Raw genomic sequence first — 22,666 nt, 5'->3', positions numbered from 1 at the left:
AGCACTGCATTTACTGCATCCCACAAATTTTGATAAGTTTTAGTTCCGTTTTCATTTACAGTATTTTCAAAATAAGTTCTGGAGACTTTTTTTGGTCCATATGTCGTTTAAAAATGCGTTGTTTAAGGGCACCTGGGTGGCTCAGTCGGTTAAGCTGCTGACTTTGGCCCAGGTCATGATCTCACGATTGATGAGTTTGAACCCCACGTGGGGCTCTGTGCTGACAGCTCGGAGCCTGGAGCCCGCTTCGTATTCTGTGTCTCCATCTCTCTCTGTCCCTCCCCTGCTCGTGCTCGGTCTCTCTCTCTCTGTCTCTGTCAAAAACGAATTAAAAAAAATTAAAAAAAAGAAAAATGTGTTGTTTAATCTCCAAATATTTTGGGATTTTGCAGCTATCTTTTTGTTATCGATTTCTAGTTTAATTTCACTGTGGCCTGATAACATAACTTACATGATTTCTATTCTTTTCAACTCATTTAGATCTGCTTTATGGCTCAGAATGTGGTCTATCTTGGTGAATGTTCCATGTGAGCTTGGCGAGAATGTGTATTCTGCTGTTGTTGGGTGAAGTATTCTGTAAATGCTAATTCGATTCAATTGATTGATGGTGCTGTTCAGTTCAACGATAGCTTTATTATTTTTCTTTCCGCGTGTCTGTGTGTATCCCTGTGTGTTCTCTTCTTATGAGGACATCAATCATTGGATTTAGGGTCCACCCTAACCCCGTATGACCTCATATTAGTACAGCTAATTACATCTACAAAAAATCTTATTTCCAGATAAGGTCCCATTCTGAAGTTCCAGGTGAGCATGAATTTGGAGGGGACATTATTCAACCCACTACATTTACCCCATCAACAAGCTCCAGTATAATAAGAGTAGATTATGACTGGGGCGCCTGGGTGGCTCAGTCGGTTAAGCAAGCATCAGAACCAGACTCAGAATGACAATGGTTTTGGAATTACCAGGTAGGGAATCTGAAATAACTGTGATTAATGTGTTAAGGGCTCTAAAGGGAGGGGGACACAGCCCGAAAGAAAGCGGATTGAAAGCCTGGAGGCGTTGGAATCGTCTCCTTGCCCCTCTCCCAGGGCAGATAAGGCTCTGGTAAAGCAGTTCGCCTGGATTCAGGCCTTTGTTAAGGAGAACAAGACGCTCTGCTCTTTCAAAACCGTTACATTCTCCCTGCGTGTGTTTGAAAATGGTTACTTTTCCCTCCCCGTGCTTGACGCCTGGAGAAGTTTCCCTATTTTCACAGTGAGAGCCTGGTGGGGCTCCTGGAAGTAAATAAACCCGGGGAAAGTATTCCAGGGGTTTGTAACCTTCAGGCTAGTCTGCACCCAGCCTCTAGCAATTCATCAGACTGCTTGCGGGTTCCTACGGATTGCCGGCTCCCATGGTGACTTCTGTTCCCGGTGAGTCTCGCTTCTCTGTCTTCTCTAACCCCCTCTCTCCGGATTTCAGGCTGGTGCTTCACCCTATGACCTCATTTCTCCAATGCATCTAAGAAAAGCTGTTGACTTGCAGCCTGTTCACGGTTTTTTTCTCTTGGGGTTGGAAGTAGTTGACCTCCCAGCGCTCCACATGTAAGAGTTGTCTTGCGGTGGCTTTTTGTTATTCCGAATTATACAGTTTTGCCCTGCAGTTCCATCTTCCTGCTAATTCTTCTTTGTTTCCTTTTTAAAGGCATTTCCCCTCTTCTGCCGAAGACTATAGGGAAACAGACATGCAGTAACAAGCGTAAGAAGCATGAGAAAGTTATAAAGGCCCAGAATCTTATAAACTGTCTCAGAGGAAGGACTTTGTGGTCTGTGATTCTGACTTCCCCTCTGGAAATTTGTCCAAGCCTCAGTAACTTCTTGTGTATCTGGCCTTAGGGAAGGTGGCCACTTCTCTTGCTCTGCTGACAGGGCATTTCTTAGCTTGGCTTTCTCAAAAAGTGTTTCTTGTGTGTTTCCTTGTCTCGCTGTTACCTTGGAAAGTTTGAGGCCCCAGGCTCAGTCTCTGTCCTTGAGAGCCACCTGCAGTCTTGCACAAGGCCAGGCTGTGATTCGGACTCTGGGAAAATGGACCGTCGGTTGAACTACATTCTCTCCCCCAGTTGGTTCGGTGTAGAACGAATCACCTGTGTCACTAAAAGGCCACTTACCAGCACATAAGCCCAGGCATGTGTCCACGTGTTGATCCTCTGGGCCTGGCTCTAACAGGGACAGATGGCTCTGAAGAAGAGCTTTTCTGAATCTGTCAACTAGAAATTTGCCCACACTGTTGATGCGTGTTCATTGTAGAAAGCTTGGGAAATACAGACAAGTATAAAGGGGAACATAAAAATGATCCATGATCTCACAGTCACTATTTTTAGTCCTTTGGCCTTTTTACTATGCATGGCTAATACTCAGGGGGAAAGGACGAGGAGTTCTCTAGGAATCAGCAAAAAAATCAAGGACAGCTACTACCCGAATTGTTGTATCTGTATACAAAAAAGGATAACACAGTGGTTTAGGAAAGTGGCCGGGCAGGAACACAGCCTTTTTGGTCAGTTGTGTCCGGGTTCCAGATCTCAGGTCTGTCACTTACGGGATGACCTTGGGCAAGCTGCCTCTCAGTGTTTCAGTGTCCTCATCCGCAAAAGGAGACTAACACCAGCTAGCCCCCGGGGGGTTGGAGTTAATTAAATGATCTCGTGTACCTAAAGTGCTTTGTACAGTGCTGGGAGCAAAGTACTCAATAAATGGATCTATTGGAGGGAAAGAAGCATGAGGAGAAGGAACCGGAAACCGTGTACCGACATTGTGCCTGATCACACTTGCAGCTGACGATTTCCTGCCATTTTAAATGGGATTTATGGCAGAGACCCAGGTTCCCAGGTTCCAGCGTGTCTTCACAGAGGAATGCCAGCTAATAAATAAAGGAGGAATAATAGAATTGGGTAATCACCATTCTGCAAAGACTCCCATAATGACCGATTCAGTCAACATCATCAACCTTTGCCAAAGCCATTGAGCAAAGCACCGTTGGGTACGCGATGTTCACGTGGCATGAAAGCATCTCTTGACAGATTACGTTTTGGTAACAGTGGAGAGTTCTGTCAGACCTCGCCTTAACTAGACGTGCAAAATGAGCTTCATAAATAACGGGACAGACTAACATTATGTGCCTCCTGACGTGATCTATTAGGAAAGGGCACAACCTCACCTCGGTAGCATCTTGCCCCAAATAGTTAATCTGAATTATATCATGAGGAAGCCACTGGGTAAACCGAGATTGAGGGATAGTCCACGAGACTCTTAAAGAATGTCAATGTCGTGGACGACCAAAAGAGGTGGAGGGACAGCTCTACGTGAAACCCCGTTAAACAGTGTGGGAACCTTGACTGGATGCCACATGGTATTTTTTTTCCAAAAAGGATATAAATGACATTTAGGAGATGATTGGGGAAATTTGAAGAAGGACTGACTATTAAATAATATTATTGTGTTCCTGCTATTATCGGGTGTGGTGATGGTATTTTGGTTATATAACAGAAGATCCTTCTTTTTGTAGAAGCAAGTAAAACATTTAAGGGTGAAAGCGAGCTTGTGTCTGCAATTTACTTCCAAAGTGTTCAGCAAAAAAAGGTGTGGGTATACACATGTATGTGTATATATATAAAATTGGTGACAGGTAACCAAGTATTTGTGTCTTTCAAGTTTTTTGCAAGTTTGATATTTACAAAAACTAAAAGTTCATAATAAAACCTAGCTTCCAGATGAATGCTAGGACAAGACTTCCCACTGGCCTAGGCATCGGGCGTCCCTCCTAAGGAAAATTAGAGAGCATTTGGTGTAAACGCCGAGGCATAATTTTTTCTGGTTGCATTTTCCTGTGTGTCTCCTTCTCCTTCTTCTTTTTAAAATGTTTATTTTATTTTTGAGAGATAGAGCACGAGCGGGGGAGAGACAGAGAGAGAGGGAGACACAGAGTCCGAAGCAGGCTCCAGGCTCTGTCGGCACAGAGCCCGACGCGGGGCTTGAACTCATGAACCGTGAGATCATGACCTGAGCCAAAGTCGGACGTTCGACTGACTGAGCCTGGTGTTCTTTTCCTGTGTGTCTTCTTTATGAACATCTGGTCCATAAAAGGTGAAGTGTAATCATTCTCTACGCTTGAATTGTGTTTGGTCTTGCTTTACAGTTCCAAGAAGATTTCCATTGAGCTAATGTTTCATAGGCCCCCAAGTAGTGATACTACTAATGTGTCACTATATTTGGACACTGGGACTGTCTCAAATAGGCTCAGGAGAGGGTGCAGTGAGAAGAAGCCTGTGTTTATATTGTGGAAATTTCACAATTATGTGGGAAGAACAAGGCGTCTGTGTGACAGCCGCTTTCCTTCCCAAGAACATCGGATCCCCTGTCATACATGCCCCTAACAATGACTCAGACCTGTTGTCACATCAAGGAAACGCAGCAAGTAGGAAGTTAAGATCTTTTTACTGGGTGATGCCTGAAGAAATAACACATAACAGCTAGACGACTAGCCACGTAGGCTGGTTTGTATTGTCTTACACGATGTCAGTAGCGGATTCCGAATTATTCTTTTCTTTGCCCCTCAAAGCAGATGGAGATTATCATTTCACAGGAAGCATGACTGAGATGGAATGTCGCTCTTGGTGACAGAGGAAATTACTGTCACGTAGTACATGGAGAAGGATAGTGGAGGGAGTTCAAAAGATGAATCTGTCCCTAACTGCAGCTGCATCAGGGACTGGCGTATTAGGTTCTTTTTGCTTGCCAATTCCAATTATTTGCTGACGACTGGTCCTGGAAGACTATGTTAAGAAGGACTCCTGGCTCAGGCAGGCAGAGTGCGGTAGCTGACTAGTGATGTTTGTGTTACGATTAAAAAATATATATTTATTTATTTATTTTGAGACACAAAGAGGGGGGCATGGGAGAGGGAGCTTGAGCAGGGGAGGGGCAGAGAGAGAGAGAGAGAGAGAGAGAGAGAGAGAGAGAATCCCAAGCAGGCTCCACACTCAACGCGGAGCCCGGCTCGGGGCTCAATTCCACAACCATGAGATCGAGACCCGAGCTGATCAAGAGTCAGACACTTAACTGACTGAGCCATGCGGGTGCCCCTGTGTATGATTTTTGAAAGACTACCTTGGTTTGCGTGTCACGCTCGCCATCTTTGAGTTCCCAACACAGACTACATTGAATGCTTTTGAAACACTGAAGACTTCAAAAAAGCATTTATTAAAGTAATGGATCATAACAATATCTAATATTTGTGAAGCATTTGCAGTGGGCCGGGCAGTAACCTAAATGTTGTGCATGGATTAACTTAATCGATCCTCACCACGATTGATGAGGTAAACGCCATTCTGATGCTCGCGTTGCAACCAAGGAACTGAAGTCGGCTTCCTCAGGTCTTTGCTCACCTTGTCAGTAAGCTTTTTCTGGTTATTGTATTTCACATTTCAACCCCCATCACCCTTCTCTGCTTTAGTTGTCTCCTTGGCACCTGCCACCCTCCTGACCTTGTATATATGTTAGTTAGTTATTCTCTGTCTTCTCTCCTTGGAATGTAAGCTCCTGGAGGGCTGGGATTTTTGTTGGTTGGATGATTTGGTTGGGTTTGCCTACTGCTATATTTCTAGCAAAACTTCTTCCTTTAAAAATATTTGTTTTAAGTTTATTTATTTATTTAGAGAGAAACAGACACAGTGTGAGTAGGGGAGGGGCAGAGAGAAAGGTGGAGAGAGAGAGAGAGAGAGAGAGAGAGAGAGAGAGAGAATCTCAAGCAGGCTCTGCCCTGCCAGCACAGAACTCGATGCGGGGCTCTAACTCACGTCCTGCGAAATCATGACCTGAGCCAAAGCCAAAAGTCGGACGCTTAACTGACTGAGCCACCCAGGTGCCCCTCTGGCACCTTTTCTAAGTCACTGCCTGGCACTTTATAGGTGCTCAATAAATCATTGTGGAATTAAAGAATGAGGCTTAGAGTAGTTAAATACCTTACCCCGAAGGTCATATAGCCACTTAGTGTGACAGGTGAGGGGGCAGGGGAGAATCTCATGGTTGGCTTTCTGTTGGGCAGTTGAAAAGAATACCAAATATGGCAAAGAGCCCCAGAGACCACAGAGAATATGAGGCTTACAGATTTTGAGAGGAAATTGGAGAGGAAGGGGCTGGTCTTCCAGCCAAAGAGGCTTCCGGACTGACAGAGCAGGAGCATCTTGGGTATGAGGCGCTAGGTTGTCCACACTGGGGGGCTTCCACTGAAGAGAGACGAGGCTGGAAATTGCAGCCTGCTGGGATGGAGACAAAGGAGGCTTCCTGGGTGGGGACACCTGGGGCCATGTGGATGCCCAGGCTGTTCACACTCACACCCCTCTCTCCAAGGATTTTGTTTTTTGTCTCAAGAACAAATAAATTGGGAGATGTTGACAGTGCACAGAAGCTACTAGGAGGCTTCTGCCAATGACGTGGAAAGAAGGGAAATAAGACTGTTGTCCGAAAGCTAGGGGTTAAAATCAACAGATAATGGCGTCTAAGAGCCCTAAGCTAAGTTTCCTTCAGGAGACCGAATGGCTCCTGGGCCAGAACAAGGGCTTGGCTGTCATTGTGAGAACACTGAAAAAGGGCAATTGTCACGGATGGGCCACTGGCAGCCCTATCTACCCTCTGTCGGGGGTGGGCTGGGGGAGACCAGGCCCATGGGTCTGCGTAGCCTATCTGATGCCAGGGGAGGCTCTTGTGGACGCGATTGTCAGGCTGTGTAGCCATGGTTGGAAATAGTCAAATCACAGAACTTGCTCAGACGCCTTCTGGTTATGATTTCACTTCCTGGGGATCTCGGCTCAAGTGGAACAAGGCCTTCTCATCAGAAGGTCCTGCAGCCTTGGGAGCTGTGGTTCTCAGAATGAGCTTGGCTAATGTGAGCTCCATGAGGCCCACCCATCAGATCTCTGAGCCTCCAGACCTGTAGGACCTCCCTTGGGAATCCCCCCAGGGCAGGTGGCTCCAGGAGACCTGGGAGACCTGGTCATGTGTAGATTCAAACTTATTCACCTCAGGGTCTTTGATGAGGTCTACGCGGGGCGTATGTAGCCTGGACGTTTCTTACCTCTACAGCGTCCCGGGTGATCCATCTTGCCTTCAATGCTCTCATTACAGTCCCAGGGACCCAAGATACACAGACTTTTACCAGGTTCTCTTCCCTGATAGCGTCTGGAAGCTGTATCAGTTTTCTTTGGCTGCTGTAACAAATGACCACATATTCAGTGGCTTAAAACACCACAAATTTATTTTCTTACAGCTCTGTAGGTTAGGAGTCCGACATACGTCACACTGGGTGAAAATCAAGAGGTTGGCAGAACTGCATTCCTTCCGGAGCTTTCTCCAGGGGAGAACCTATTTTCGTGGCTCTTGAGGCGTCCAGAGAATGCTCTGTTCGTGGTCCTTGGCTCTTGGCCCCTCCATCCATCTTCAAAGCCAGCAACAAAGGGTTGGGTCCTTCTCACATTGCACCCCTCTGACTTTCTCTTCTCTCTCTCTTCCACTTTTAAGGACTCTTGTGGTTATATATGGTCCACCTGGATAATACAGGCTACTCTCCCTATTTTTAGGGCCTGCTGATTAGCAACCTTAATTTCATCAGTGTCCTTGATTCCCCCTGCTGTGAAACATAACACATTCACAGGTTTTGGGAATTGGTATGCGGATATCTTTGTGGGGAGGGTGTTATCCTGCCCACCTCAGAAACCCTGAGGAATGCCCCATGGTCCACAAAATCTTCCTGGTTGCTGCTGGTCACTTCAGCTGGCGTCTCTCCTTTCTCACCTCTGGCCACCTCAGAACTAGCTTCTCTGGGGTGTCCATTCTCCTTGAGAGCCCAAGGGTGGGCGCAGGCATCACCCCGATTCCCCAAGACTCAGTTAAAATAGGATGAAAAGATCACCATAACAACTGGCACCAAGTGTCCTCTTAGCCAGGGAAGCATCTTGACAACTGTGAGGGCAGAAGGTGGGACCTGAGGGTGGAGGTGTCAGCATGACCCTGGGTCACAACTCAGGGGCTCGAGATGGAGGGAGGGAGAGAGGGAGAGATAGAGATAGAGAGAGAGAGAGAGAGAGAGAGAGAGAGAGGAGGGTCAGGAAAGCAGTGGGGTGAGAGAATCCTGCCAGAAAGAGGCCAGGACCCATGTGGAAGCCGGCCTGAGGCTGTCCCCTAGGGACAGAGTGGCCATGGCCATTTTAACTGGGGACATGGTGGACTGAGAAGCCAAGTTTGTATTTCTGGGACATGAATCCTCCCCATCTCTCTGTAGCCCCCAAACTTCAGAAATGCCCAGAACACTGATGACTGCCTGTGGGCGGGGAGTCTTGGCGGAACTTTGGGGAGAGGCTAACAAGCATGGTGGCCAGAGGGGTTCATGGAGGTGTCAGCCACCCCTGCCCTGGGAACTTGCAGAAAATCTGGGAAGGCTTTGGCCATCTGTAGTCCATGGAACAGAACATCCCACGGAGGGCTTTCCTTCCCCAGACCCTTGAGGTCCAGAAGAGCCAATCTCACCTAGAGCTCAAGGGATGGCTAGAATCCAGCTGACTTTGAGATCTCATAGCTAAAGCCAGGCTGTACCCTTCAGCCATACATTTCTGAAGGTATGGGGATAACAGGAGGGCATTCCAATGTGAAGAACTCTCAAGGTGGTCACCAGGTTTTCAGGCTCCCTGTGCCCAAGCTACCCTACATCAGGCTTCCCCCTCTCTGTAGCCTAACAGTCCCCTAGAGGACTCACCTTTGACCATGTGGTCTCTACCTGAAGTCCAGTAACCCCCTCTGTCCCCAGTGTAATCTTCTCAGGGCCCAACAAAAGGGAGAAACGTTCTTTCTAACTCTCCCTTCTTACATTCCAGGCCACTCCAAACTACATCTAGTACAAAATGGAACTGACAGATGTTTGTGTTCCTTGGGGTCAAAGAGTAGGTAGGCTATTTTTAAGGCTCTTGATACATGTTGCCAAATTGCCTTCAGAAATCACCTGAGAATGTCCTCCCTACAGTTCGGCCGCCACTAAGGACTGCCATTGAACAAATCTCTGCCAATTTGATATGAAAAAAAAAATCTCATTTTCATTTTCAGTCCTTTGCTTACATGCGAAGAAATATACACACTATCTCTTTTGAATGGGATGAGTAATAATGAAAAGCCTATTTCAAATGTCATTAAGCCTCTGTTTAGATATGAGACAAAATTTCAATTCATATGAAGAAGGGAAGGTGCTGTTATCTGTACAACTTTTGAGAGTTTGGGCTGGGGGAGGGAAAGGAGAAAAACAAGAGGAAAGCAAGGAAGAGGAGCAGAAGAAATAAAAGTGGGAAAGAAGAGGTAAAAAGGCAAAACCTCAGAACTGACAAAAAAAAGGTTTTCTCTTTTTTTTTTTCAACGTTTATTTAATTTTGGGACAGAGAGAGACAGAGCATGAACGGGAGAGGGGCAGAGAGAGAGGGAGACACAGAATCGGAAACAGGCTCCAGGCTCTGAGCCATCAGCCCAGAGCCTGACGCGGGGCTCGAACTCCCAGACCGCGAGATCGTGACCTGGCTGAAGTCGGACGCTTAACCGACTGCGCCATCCAGGCGCCCCGGGTTTTCTCTTTTTAAATGGAGTTCAGAAAAGGAAGAGCAGGAAAAAAAACTCTATAAATTGCTCTTTCCATGGGCCTCTTCAAATAAATTGTAAGCAGTGCAATGAGCTAAAAGAAAAAAAAAAAAAGAAAGAAAGAAAGAAAAAAGAAGCCCTGGAGACGTCAAGTCCAGCACGAGCTCTGTGACTGTGCTCTTATCCTTCACACTGGAGCATGGCTGGCTGGCTTACGTCCCAGGTACAGCCGACTCAGGTTCAAGGTTGGCCGCTTCTGCACACCTCACAATTTCCATCTCCCTGCGTGGTTGTTTCCCACTGCCGGTGTCAATGCTTTCACTTTGCCATTTTCCATTCACAGTCATAAAACCGTAAAGACGTGCCTCCGTGAAATAGTCCCGTGACCGGCAAAACCACGGCGGTACAGGCCAAGAGGGGCAGGCGCACTGCCAGCTGTTGGACGCCACGCAGGTGCTCCAGGCCGTAGTTCAAAACGCAGATTTGTCTCTGGATTGGGTGTTGGAAAGGGGTGGAGGGCGTGGGTCTGTGTTGCGGACAAGGGTGATAGGGCTGTTGGAAAGTTGAGTCTACCAAAATCAAACATGGGGAAGTTGAAAGCAGATTAGGTCAACCACGGTTAAGCATCACCAACCTATGATGATTCTCATTTACTTTGTGGGGCTCATTCACGTATGTGACGGAGGGGTTTAGTTTGGAAGCATGTCTCAACCCTGGTAGAGTCCTGAAAGGACCACACTGAGCTCCCACCTGGTGTGGTGCTGACTGGCCCAGGACGTCCCGAGGGTCTAACGGGCCGGTCCTGTTTGCTTGTGTCTCTGCCAGAGCAGAAACTCTGCCCGGGCTACAGCCGGGCCCGGGTGTGGTTTGCTGCAGGACCTCACCCTGCCTCCTCGGGACCCTGTGCCCAGCTGCCACCGCAGTCAACTCCTACCAACCTTCTTTCATGGATTTCTTCTCTTTGCCCGCTCCCACTGACCTCGTGACATCTCAGCCCAGTACTTTAGGATGCCTCTCTTCTGTGAAGGACACTTTTTTAGTTTATTAAAGTTTATTTATTGAGAGAGAGGGAGGGGGGAGAGAATGCATGGAGGAGGGCCAGAGAGAGAGGGAGACAGAGAATCTCAAGCAGGCTCCATGCTGCCAGCAGCCGAGCCCGCTGTGGGGCTCGAACCCACAAACCATGAGATCATGACCTGAGCTGAAGTCAGACGCTTAACCGACTGAGCCACCCAGGCGCCCCAAAGACCCTTTTTAATGCAACCATCATGTGCCAGCATCATAGGAAACAAAGTTGAAAGTCACTTTAATATCATCTACCACTCAATCCATACTCAGATATCCAACCCCCCCTCCCGCCCCCAGCCTCCTGGAAACCTGCTGCGTCCTCAGGCAGCTGCCTCCCTGACCTCCCTGACACTCGCTCCCGCTCTGTGTCTCTCAAATCCCAGCCACGCAACCCCACCTCCCCCTAACGCGGGGCTTTCCTGACCCCCCGCCCTCCACCGTGTTTCTGCACAGATCCCCTGAGCCTCCGGCTCTTCAGTGTTCTCTGTGCTTTGTTGGTGACCAGGATCGGCTAGCACGGAGAAGAGCCCGGGGCCCGGGGCAGCAGGCACCATCCGTCCTTCCCTTGGAGGCGGGGGGAGGAAGGAAGCGGTGCGGGCTCCCGCAGCATGGTGAGAACGTAGGCCCCGTTTGGCAGAGGAGGATATGGGGGCATCTTATCTGTTCAGGTATCTCCCTTCTGCACCAGGCAGCGCCTGCGGTTGGGACGGAGCCTTAATTCCGCACCGCACTGCATCGGCGGGGCCTAGTGCGGCACCTGTTGCCCGCAGGGCCTCTAGAAGGATTCCTGGCGTGAGCATGGGCCGGGGGGCCCTCTGTGGCGACGCTGGGCCAGTGGCCTGTGCCTGAGGGGTCGTGATGAGCGAGCCCGATGTAAATTTGTGACAGAGCATTCGGTTATATTCTTCCTGCTCCCGAGAAAGTCTGCACCTCCTGGCTGACATCACTCAGTGCTGAGTCATTCTCGGGGCTCCCACTCACGCTGGCATCCTCACTCTCGCCCTGAGGAGGAGCCCTCGCGCTGTGGCACAGTCATCTCGGCTGTGGGCTGTGGATGTTTCCCTCTGAACTAACCGCAGTGGTTACTGGAACCATGTCCCCTCCAGTCCCCTCCGCGAGTTTTCTGCCCTTCATCTCTAAACTTGGGGGGTTTCCCCGGGGATTCGAGTCACGCTCATGAGGCCGGCACGCCTCCCAGTCCCCAGACTCAGGTGTGATGGGACCACAGGCGCCTTCAGTTTTTCCAGGATCTAACTTCTGTTCTGAGGACCCCGGGCTTGGTTAAGTCAGGATTTCTCCTCTTTCCCCAGGATTGCATGAGTGCGGGGGTGAGGCTGTGTAGGGAGTGCGGGGCCGGTCAGACTCCAGTCCTTGAGACTTCTTGGATCCATGCTGAGTGACATCCACAGAGGTGGCCTGGGCCATCAGCTCCCACAGGCTGTGTTAACCCGCCCCCATTCCTCCCAGCTTGGATGCTCAGCGGCTTCCTGCCCCTTCACAAGCTCAGGGTTCAGCTATGGCCCCTGATAAAGAACCCCAGAGCTGACTGGATGAGGCACCTCATGGTTTTCCACTCACCTTTGGGTGCACAGAGGTCAGACAGGTGCTCCCATGCCGGGCTGGGCTGCTGGGGTCCCTGGGAGGCTTGACACGCTGCCCCGGTCTCTATCTGGGCAGGGGGAGCATCCCCACCGTCCTCGCTTTCGGATCCCCACACTCCACTTGGGGCTCGGTCAAACCAACCCCCCCGGGGCTCTGCTCCCTTTGTGGGCACAGAAGAGGCAGGCACGGGGCTCCCTCTCAACGACCTGCCAGCATCTCGGGGTGTTTGCAAGGGAGCCATTACCGTGAGGCAAGTAAGGCCAGGAGGGGCGTGGAGGTCAGCAAAGAGCAGGCAGAAGACCGACAGTGGCCTCGGGGCCTTGACAACTGTTGGACAGAAGCTCTGTGCCCTGTGGGGCCAGAGTGGCCATGACACAGGGGTGGCCCAATGGGGTTCAGGATTCCTCGGGCATTTGCTAGGGGACAATGAAGGATCTAGAGGAGAGACTTGAGGGTCAGCTGCTCTTGGGAGGTGAGTCCACTAGCCGCCCCCCCCCCCCAACCCCCAAACAAGGTTTCCTAGTCCCGGTTGTTAAGCTCACAGAAGTTCTAGGAAAAACCATAAAGTCACATGTGGGAGGGATGTTGATTCACCCCTTTCCACATGAGGTTTGCCCCGTCCGGTGTCCAATCTTAGGTAACTTTCATCACTGCCCTGGGCAGCCTTCTCCAGGTCCTTCCTGGAACCCCAGTAGCCCAGGGATGTTGCTATGTGAGTGACAAATGATGAAGGTGTCATAGCGGAGAGGTTTCTTGCCTGACTCTTCTCACTTGTCCTTACTACTGGGCCTGGGGGAGGAAGGCAGGCAGAACAGGGCTGGCCTGGGGCACCCCATGCCGGGCTCACCACGTCCCAGCCCAGAGCCCGAGGAGGACTCAGCTCTCCAGGCTCTTGCTTCTTGACTCCATCATTACCTCTGTTGTCTTGACCCCTGGCTCCCTGGGCCGGGGATGCTCAGATACAAACATGGGACCCCTGTCCATTCCAGAAAATTCCTGAGTTCATACATCTCAGTTCCTGAGTCCACCCAAGCTCAGAGACTGGCTGAGCCTCTTGACTCCCCCGTGGAGGGACTCCTGGGGGAGGGAGAATGTGCACAGGAAGGTGGGGCCACGCCAGAGCACCAGCTAGGCAGGTCTCAGCAATGTCCCTGGAGGGAACCAGCCAGGATGCTGTGCCCCCCAGGCCCCTGGATGGGGTCTACTGGGCTGGCTTAGGTTGTAGAGAGGCTTTGCCCTGGGACAAACACACCTATTTCCAGCCCAAGCGCTGCCTCTGAAGGCCTCCGTCAGGGCCTCGATTTCCTCATCTCTGCAATGGGCACAGCTGTGCTGCGGGCAATTCTCTCTCAAGAATTCTCCGCCTCTGAGGTCACAAGGACAAATCCTAAAGCAACACAGGCCGATGGACCTTAGATTCCAGAACCCTGGGGTCAGGTTCTCACCTGCTCCCTGGCAGCAATGAAGAAAAAGCAGCCCTACTATTACCCTCCCCCCCGGCACTCCCCCTTCCCCTGCCCCTTCCCTTGCCTCTTCCCCCCTACCTGCTGCCCTCCAGCCCTGCCTCCTGCAGGCCCCCACTCTGAGCCCTTGGCCCGGCCCTCCTCCTGCTGGCCCACCTTGCCTGGCCAAGCTCCTGCCTCTCACCAGCTGGCCCCCTCCTCACCTGGACGCCCACAAGGCCCACTGTCCCCACATGCTCCCTGGAGTCCCCTGCTGCCCCTGCTGTCCTGCCCTGCCAGCCCCCCTTCCCCACCCTACCTCCCCTTTTGCTGCCTGGCCTCCCTCTCTGCTCTTCACTCTTCCTTTGCCCTGGACGCCCCTTCTGGCCCTTGTCTGGCCTCCAGCCACCTGGGCAGACTGCTCAGCCGCCCCTACTCCCCTCCCACCCAGTCACCTCCTCCCATCATCTCCCCACCCTCGGGCCACCCTGCAAGCCGTCCCAGGGACCTGGCCCTCCTGCCAGTGGGCACCTGGACCTCTCGGGGCTCCGTGAGTGGGGCGCCTGCTGGGCGCAGGGAGCAGCACAGGCCTGGCAGGTGTGGGGCAGCCTCGAGGGCCCTCCGGTGCTCCAGGAAGCCCCCATCTCCAGAGTGAGCTCTCAGCCACGTGGGCGTCTGACCCGGGTCACCGGGTAGGTGCCCCTCCTCGGGATCGGTCCATAGGCCAAGGAAGAGGTGACAAACAGCTTCGTGTCCACACTCGAGCCCCTCCAGGCTCTCAGAGTTACCACTGGGAGGGGGTGGCTGGGCTCAGTGGACTCAGGGGATCTTTCCCTGCAGGGCCGTTCCCCCACCCTGGGGCCAAGCAGGCTGGCCTCCCTCATTCAGAAGGGGCAACGGTGCCCTGTGCCTGGTACACACCCCGTTCTCCAAGCCAGCCTCCCCAGGAGACAGCGACCAGGGCTCCCTATGGCAGAGGGAGGCTGTGGCAGCGGGGGGAGGGGTGTATGGTGCTGAGTGCTGGGTTGGGACCCTTCACTGAGCAAAGCACCCTGCTCAGTGAGGGTCCTGGCCCCTCAGAGGGCAGCTGCTTAGCTTTGTGGTTGTAACCGGCCATCAGTGTCCTGCTGTGTCAGGACTGTGCTCCTGCAGCCTCCCTGGGCCGGCTGTAGGCTCCTGGGTGTTGTGGGAGAGAATCCCAGCTGGAGGTGAAGGCTGTCTTCAGGGGCTTCTCTGAGCCTCCCGGGCCTCCTGGCCTCCACGCTGTGCTCAACTCCCTTCCCTGCAGGCCCCAGTACAGCCAGAGCTATTCCTGTTTTCCACCCAGGACAGAAGCAAGAACAGGCTAGACCAGCCAGAAATGGGGGCATCCGTGTTTGTACTCTCCTGTCTGCCAGGCTGGGCCACACAGCCTGAACTGAGCAACAGGGATACTGGAATCCGGAGGAGAGTAAGTGAAGATTCCAGGTACTCTTTTGACTTGATCCTCCCAGGTCCTGTGCAACAATGACCCAGCTCCTTGGAGCCACGGGGAAGGACTCCCGTCACCTAGAGCACCCCAGCCTCCTGCCGGCGGCAATGTAAGCGCTGGGTTCTCAGAGGCTCAGCCGGGCCCCAGGGCTAAAAAGGGCTCATTGTTCGCTGGTCCATCGCTGTCCGTCTTGCAAGCTTGTTCTCTTAGGACAAGCTTCCAAGGTGCACGCTGCTTCTTAGCCCAGGTGGGGAGATGGGAATCACGTAGCCGACTTTCCTTCCCAAGGGCTATTTGGAGGTAACATTTAATGAGCTCTTAAGAAAGGCCAGGCTCTCCTGCTTTAACTGGGAGTTGTTTACGGAGACCTGGAAGAGAGGCAGCTGGAATCAAAGTTCTTATGAACAAATGGTTGGACGTTGAGGCCTTATTTCCTCTCACCCAAAATGATGTCCTTCACGGCTCAAGAGAAGCAAAAAGAAACAAGGTCATGAAAGTTCATGGAGAGCTTATGGCTGCCCCAGTGCCTTGACGGTGCCTGGGTACAAGGGCCCAAAGCCTCCTCCTGCTAGGGATTCTGTAGAGTTTCATCGTTTCCAGAACTGGGAGGATCAAGTCAAAAGAGTACCTGGAATCTTCACTTACTCTCCTCCTGATTCCAGTATCCCCAGCACCAACCAGTAAAAGTACCCCAGCCTTTCTTCCCTTCAGCTGAGACGCCCTCAGGAACGAGCAAATGTTTTTCAATGCGATATGAAATATTTGTTGAAACCATTTCCTCGAGAAACGGGGCCAAAGGCCAAGGTATGCAGGGCTGGCTCAACCATTTTTCGGTCATCTGATTATAGAAGGAGAACTCTGATTGTACCTCTTATATATTTTAGGAGTAGTAAACAGCATTACATGGTCTTTTGTAAAGAAAACCGATCCCGTCTGAAGCCCAGCCTGACAGCTTCCCTTCGAGAGGAAGCTCGGACTGTCCTTGCCTGGCTAGCTTTTTATGTGAGGTTTTACCTGAGCCCCCCCATTCCTAATATGAGAACAACTAACCAAATTTTAAAGGATTCAGACATCTTGCTCTCCTGGATAAATTCTCTGTTTTATTTGGTGATTTCATCAGCAGCTACACTGTGTAGTTTATGGATTTTGAGAGATTAGCATTCATATTCTCCTGGTTGAGGACTCTTGCCACGTGATTTTTTTTTTTTTTAACAAGCCAGGGCAAGGCTTTTCAATGGGTTACAGTTTTACCCAGAATCCACACACAAACAATTACAAATTGTTACATACTATGTTTTTATTTAGTGTTTCCAATACATGTCATATTTTTCAATATATATCAACCTAGAATCTGGGCCATCTTATCCAAGGAAACCAACTGAAAACTTGTTAAGTTTGTGTTTAATTTGTTAACATGTGTTTTACAATTTATTTTTTTTATATTTAAAGTTTTTAAAAATGTTTATTTCTTTTAGAGAGAGACAGAGTGCGAGCTGGGGAGGGGCAGAGAGAGAGGGGGAGACACAGAATCCGAAGCAGACTCCAGGCTCCGAGCTGTTAGCACAGAGCCCGACGCGGGGCTCGAACCCACGAACGGTGAGATCATGACCTGAGCTGAAGTCGAACACTTAACTGAGCCACCCAGACGCCCCTGTTTTACAATTTCTTACTAAGCTTAGGAGACCTGAGATCTGGCTCAAGTTTAGACCAAAGAGTTATATAGGAAGAATCATCATAAATATTACTTACCACGTAGTCTCCAGGCAAACCACCTAATCAGCCTATGGTAACTTGGGTGCTACAGAAGATTCCGGTAATTCATTTTTGTGTTATGACAAGCTTTGACCAATTTATCTTTAGGGATCATGCTGGACTCAAAGTTTTTATAGACAATTGATTTCTATAAGCTGAAACCTACTTCTTGATGCTTTCCTTGCTGCTCTGAGTGAGTAGGACCACGAAAGGCATCGCTGTCAGTAAGATGTTCTTGATTTCCCCTCCCGAGATTTAGTACTGGCCCCTCCTCACTTCAAGGCTCCTTCATGTATTGACTAGCCCTTTGCCTTGACCTTCCTTTGCCTTTTGTGACTTGCCTTCTACCTCTGACCAGCTCCTTTCTGTCTTCCCGGGTTCCAATCTGTCTGCCTTTTACTAGTTCTCTTCCCCAGAGTTAGCTCCTAGATTATTTTCTTACACTCTGAATTCTTTTCTACAACCCTGCAAGCTTTCTCCACTGTCCTCACCCTGATGACTCCTTCTTCTATATCTCCATGGAGAGTGGGTGGCATCTTTGGATACCCCAAATCCTTGGGTCCAAAATGGAACCACTTTCTCCCCAGTCTAATCCTGGAACCCAATGCTGCCTCTCCTTTTGAATTCCCCCGTGACCCATCCAGTCCCAGCGTCAGAAACCTCAGAGTCATTGTGGACTCCACAAACAACCTCCTTGCTCTCACCTAGTTCATTTTGGTCCCCCCGTCTCCTAACCACTACTGGAATCCCCATTTCCTTCCACCTGTCCTTCACCCTCAGTTCAGGGACCATCTCCTCCAAGAAGACTTAGACTCAGTTCAGGGACCATCTCCTCCAAGAAGACTTAGAGTATAAAGCAAGTTTTATTCATCTGTGTATCTCCAGTGCCACGCATAAATGCTTTAATGCTTTAAACACTTGGGATGGTGACTTTATTCTCTGTGGATGGCTAGATTTAATGTTTATTTGCCCATTTTATGGAAGCGTAGGGAAAGACTGTTTCCTCTTCTCGCTTGCATTTTCTCTCCTGTGTGTTTCCCATTAAATTGTCAACTGCTTGTTTATTCGCATAGTTGTCATCATAGTAAAAAATTCCATCCAAGTGTATTTCCTTCAAGTTATGGTATAGCTTATGTATTATTCCATTTAGCTACAAATCGAATACATTTCATTTCATGCAAGGTACACCATAATTAACCAAATGTTCACTATTGTAAGCACTGTGATTTTCTTTTCTCATATGTAATTCTCCATAGGATTCATTCTTCAGTCGTTTGTTTTTATTGGGTTTGGGACGCTTTGAAAACCAAATGACTCTTGGAATGAAGGCTGAAGGAATATTTTCAAATTTTTCAACTGCGTCCTGAGGTAGCCGGGAGGTCTGGGGACGTCTCCTTGCTTGGCCCTGCCATGAGTAATTGGATTATGCCACACGGTGGAAAAGTGACTATGTCAGTGTCACTGGCTCAGGCCAAATTTGCAAGTCCCCTGGCTCTGTCCTCTCTGGGGGTCTGCTGAGCGATCTGTCACCTTTTCTCCCGCTAAGGGCCCTGAGCATGGGGTGCTTGGGATGCCGGGACTGCCGATGGGGGACAGACAGGTGGCCACGAGTCGGCTGGGCAATAATGGAGCTGCATAGGATCTAAGGGGGGTTCAGGGTGTGCTTCCCTGGGAGTGCTAGCTCTGTGTGTGTGTGCATATGCGTACTTTTTCTGACTTCAGATCTCCTTACACATTTGTGTGATGTGTGTGAGTGTGATTTGGTGCGATGTGATAAATACAGGTACAGTAAAGCATTGGATTGCGAATGACTTGTTCTGCGAGTGTTCCACAAGACGAGCAAACGTTTATAATACATCTTAACTTGATGAACAAGCCACGTCTTGTGATGCAAGTAGTATGGGGTGCCAAATGTCGCCAAATGTCACAACCGAGCCCACGGTTCTCTCTCTCTCTCTCTGAGGGATTGTGGGTGATCATCTCCCATACTAGGATGCTCTGTCTCAGGCTGTGGTGTTTGGCAGAAATCAGTGATTTTCAGAACGTTGGAAGGTGCCCACAACTGGGACTAGTGTATTTTTTTGTCACTTCAAAGCACCTACGGACAGTCTTTTGCTTTTCCAGACACGAGTGAGCTTGGGAATACTTTGCTTCATTCTAGGTCAGGCTGCCTGCGGAGAGAGACCCTTTCCTCCGCTACCTGATTGCCAGTTACATTAAACACATGACAAGAGTGGATTAACACTGTACCGTAGTCAACATCCGTTGATACGATGGCCCCCATGCAGAAAAAGATTCCACCGAGCCGATAACGGTGCTTGCATTAGTGATAGCGAAAGTCGTCCCACACAACAACTCTCCTCTCATCTCCCTCACAACCAGCCACAGAGGCTTTCACAGCTAAGTGCAGGTCAATGTGTTTCTTTTTCTTTGTATCTTCTTTATTATGTTGTATTATGTTACAGCATTGCGATCACTTTTCTATGAATACTTTTGGGGTGTGGAACGAATCATACGAATCATCTGCGTTTCCATGGTTTCTTCTGGGGAAATTCGCTTTGACGTACAGGTGCTTTGGATCACAAGCGTGTTTCCGGCACGAAGGATGCTCGCGAACCAGGGTCTTACTGTATTTGAATACGAGTGTGTCTGTGGGAGAATGAGAGCACGCGCGCGTGTGTGTGTGTGTGTGCGCGCGTGCGCGTCCTTGGAGGTGTGTGCGTGAGGTGGGGGTGGTCCCTGTGCCTCTGTACATGTATGTTCGGGTGCGTCTGTGCGCGTTTCTAGGTTTGGGTGTATCTCTGGGTATATACGTGTGGGGGGGGGGGTACGTGCCCCTGTGCGTGTGTGTCTAGGGGTGGGCGTGCATGATTCTGGCTGTAAGCCCGTGAAGATCTGAGGGAAGACCACCACACGTAGCACAGTGATTCTGGACTCGGGGACTGAACTAATTGGGCAAAGCCCCCTTGATGGCAAGGTGGGATGCTGCCCGTTCGAGGCTCCCTAAGAGCCATGAAGAAGGAAAGACTTCCTGACGGAGAAAATAGTGAGCAGACACGTGGAGTCCCATCACCCTTTGCTGCCCGGGCCCCTCATCCGCACAGGAGGCCCGGCTGGGGCTGGGGGAGGCCGCCGGCCCCGGGGACCACACACCCTCCTTTCCACAGGGCTGCCTCGTGTAACCTGAAGCCCCTTCTCTGATAGGTTCCAGACCTTCTCACATGCTGACAGCCAAATGCAGCCCAGGTGACTCACAGCCCCTTTGTCTCGCTGTGGTGCGGGGAGACTTTTCTTGGAAATGTGTTTCACTGCGGCGTTGAGGCCGGGGTGCCTGCCAGCCCTCTGTGAGGGCAAGGGGAAAAGTACCTGCTCCACCCCCAAGTGTGTGCTCTCAGACCCCGGAGACGCTGCAGTGAAGGCTGCTGTGTGTGCTCACTTGTCTGCGTGGAGAAAAGGAGGGGCCCGTGTGCATTCTGGAAGCCAAAGAGGGTCAGGGCATGCTGGGCACAGTCAGCTAGAAGCAGAGACCCCGGGGCCAAAACCCCAACAGGACAATGTCCTTCCCTGGGGGTGAGGTAGGGCAAGAAACTCACAGAATGAAAAGAGGGCCGGTCCCCAAAGCTTCCTCGCTGACCCGTGGTGGCCAGCTCATCCGTGTTTGTCAGGGGCTGTCCTGGAGATCCAGTATCCCAGGGGTCCCCACAGCCTCCGGCACCCGGGATAGTTGGTCACGCCAACCCCATCCCAGGTAGCACTGGGGTCTCCCGAGAGGAAGCTGCCTCTTGCCCAGGAAGTATCCTCACTGAGTGCATTGTGTGGGGCCCAAGGGTTGGGGCACGTCTGGGGATTTTGCTCAGCACGCTCAGATTGGTCAAGTCTGGGTTTTCCTGCTGCTTCTGGCCTGTGTCCCGCTTCCCTGGCCCCAGGAACTTGGGGTTGGGGCTTTCAGTGGGAGATTCAGGCTGGTAACAGCTGTCAGTCACCTCAGTTTGGTTTCCACACCTACCTCCCCGAGGTCCGGGGGCAGAAAAAGCCAATGGAGCTGGGGCGGGGAGGGGGTTGCTGCTGAGAGAGGGGTTCGGAACCCAAGCAATGATTTTGACATTGTTGCACTTCTCTTGGTGAGAGAGGTGTGAGAGGTCCTGCCCCTTTTGCAGACCGAGGTTTTGTGATTCTAGAGCCAGGGCTGGGGTAGAAGCCACCAAGTTCTGTCATCTGAGGAGGAAGGCCATCCATCAGCCTTTTGGGTAAAAAGGTTCAGAGGAGAAACAGCCAGGGCAGTGAAGGGTCCCCCCAGACAGGCAGCACAGGTGCCCAGGCCCGTGCCCCGTGAAGGCCAATGAGCTGTTAGCGGCGAAAGGGAGTTTATCAGGTGGGCGAGGAAAGCGTCTGACCCCAGGTGGCAATCTGGTCAGACAAGGGGGTGGGGGCAGGATGGGGTGACCAGAGTCCCCTCTGGTATGGCGGGAGGCTTTAAGGTGGCTGTAGACATGACCTCAGAAACGAAAGCCAGGGACTTCTGAGGCCAAGCTTGGCTAGGGAAGGCCTGGCAATCCTTGGCCGAAGTACCCAGACATCCCTTCCTGACTCCTCCCTGTAAACACCCATGCCCTAATGTCATGCAGCAAGGCGTGCCCCCTCCCCCCGCTGCCACAGCCTCCCTCTGGTCAGGAGGGAGCTCAGGAGACAGCCCTGGTCGCTGTCTCCTGGGGAGGCTGGCTTGGAGAATGGGGTGTGTACCAGGCACAGGGCACCGTTGCCCCTTCTGAATGAGGGAGGCCAGCCCGCTTGGCCCCAGGGCGGGGAACGGCCCTGCAGGGAAAGATCCCCTGAGTCCACTGAGCCCAGCCACCCCCTCCCAGTGGTAACTCTGAGAGCCTGGAGGGGCTCGAGTGTGGACACGAAGCTGTTTGTCACCTCTTCCTTGGCCTATGGACCGATCCCGAGGAGGGGCACCTACCCGGTGACCCGGGCCAGACCCCCACGTGGCTGAGAGCTCACTCTGGAGATGGGAGCTTCCTGGAGCACCGGAGGGCCCTCGAGGCTGCCCCACACCTGCCAGGCCTGTGCTGCTCCCTGCGCCCAGCAGGTGCCCCACTCACGGAGCCCCGAGAGGTCCAGGTGCCCACTGGCAGGAGGGCCAGGTCCCTGGGACGGTTTGCAGGGTGGCCCGAGGGTGGGGAGATGATGGGAGGAGGTGACTGGGTGGGAGGGGAGTAGGGGCGGCTGAGCAGTCTGCCCAGGTGGCTGGAGGCCAGACAAGGGCCAGAAGGGGCGTCCAGGGCAAAGGAAGAGTGAAGAGCAGAGAGGGAGGCCAGGCAGCAAAAGGGGAGGTAGGGTGGGGAAGGGGGGCTGGCAGGGCAGGACAGCAGGGGCAGCAGGGGACTCCAGGGAGCATGTGGGGACAGTGGGCCTTGTGGGCATCCAGGTGAGGAGGGGGCCAGCTGGTGAGAGGCAGGAGCTTGGCCAGGCAAGGTGGGCCAGCAGGAGGAGGGCCGGGCCAAGGGCTCAGAGTGGGGGCCTGCAGGAGGCAGGGCTGGAGGGCAGCAGGTAGGGGGGAAGAGGCAAGGGAAGGGGCAGGGGAAGGGGGAGTGCCGGTGGGGAGGGTAATAGTAGGGCTGCTTTTTCTTCATTGCTGCCAGGGAGCAGGTGAGAACCTGACCCCAGGGTTCTGGAATCTAAGG

The 22,666-nt window shown here is 51.6% G+C and overlaps 1 long non-coding RNA gene across 1 annotated transcript; it reads left to right on the top strand.

The window, feature by feature from the left end:
• The first annotated feature begins 15,088 nt into the window (after positions 1–15,088).
• Positions 15,089–19,229, top strand: LOC122479743. Its single transcript, XR_006296426.1, has 2 exons — positions 15,089–15,209; positions 19,144–19,229. It is a non-coding gene; the product is annotated as an uncharacterized LOC122479743 (long non-coding RNA).
• Positions 19,230–22,666: the final 3,437 nt, after the last annotated feature.

This window comes from Prionailurus bengalensis, chromosome C1, assembly GCF_016509475.1.
Source record: "Prionailurus bengalensis isolate Pbe53 chromosome C1, Fcat_Pben_1.1_paternal_pri, whole genome shotgun sequence".
In the NCBI taxonomy this organism is placed as follows: Eukaryota; Metazoa; Chordata; class Mammalia; order Carnivora; family Felidae; genus Prionailurus; species Prionailurus bengalensis.
The sequence above is the reverse complement of the archived record's forward strand: the minus strand, read 5'-3'. Positions and strand labels throughout refer to the sequence as shown.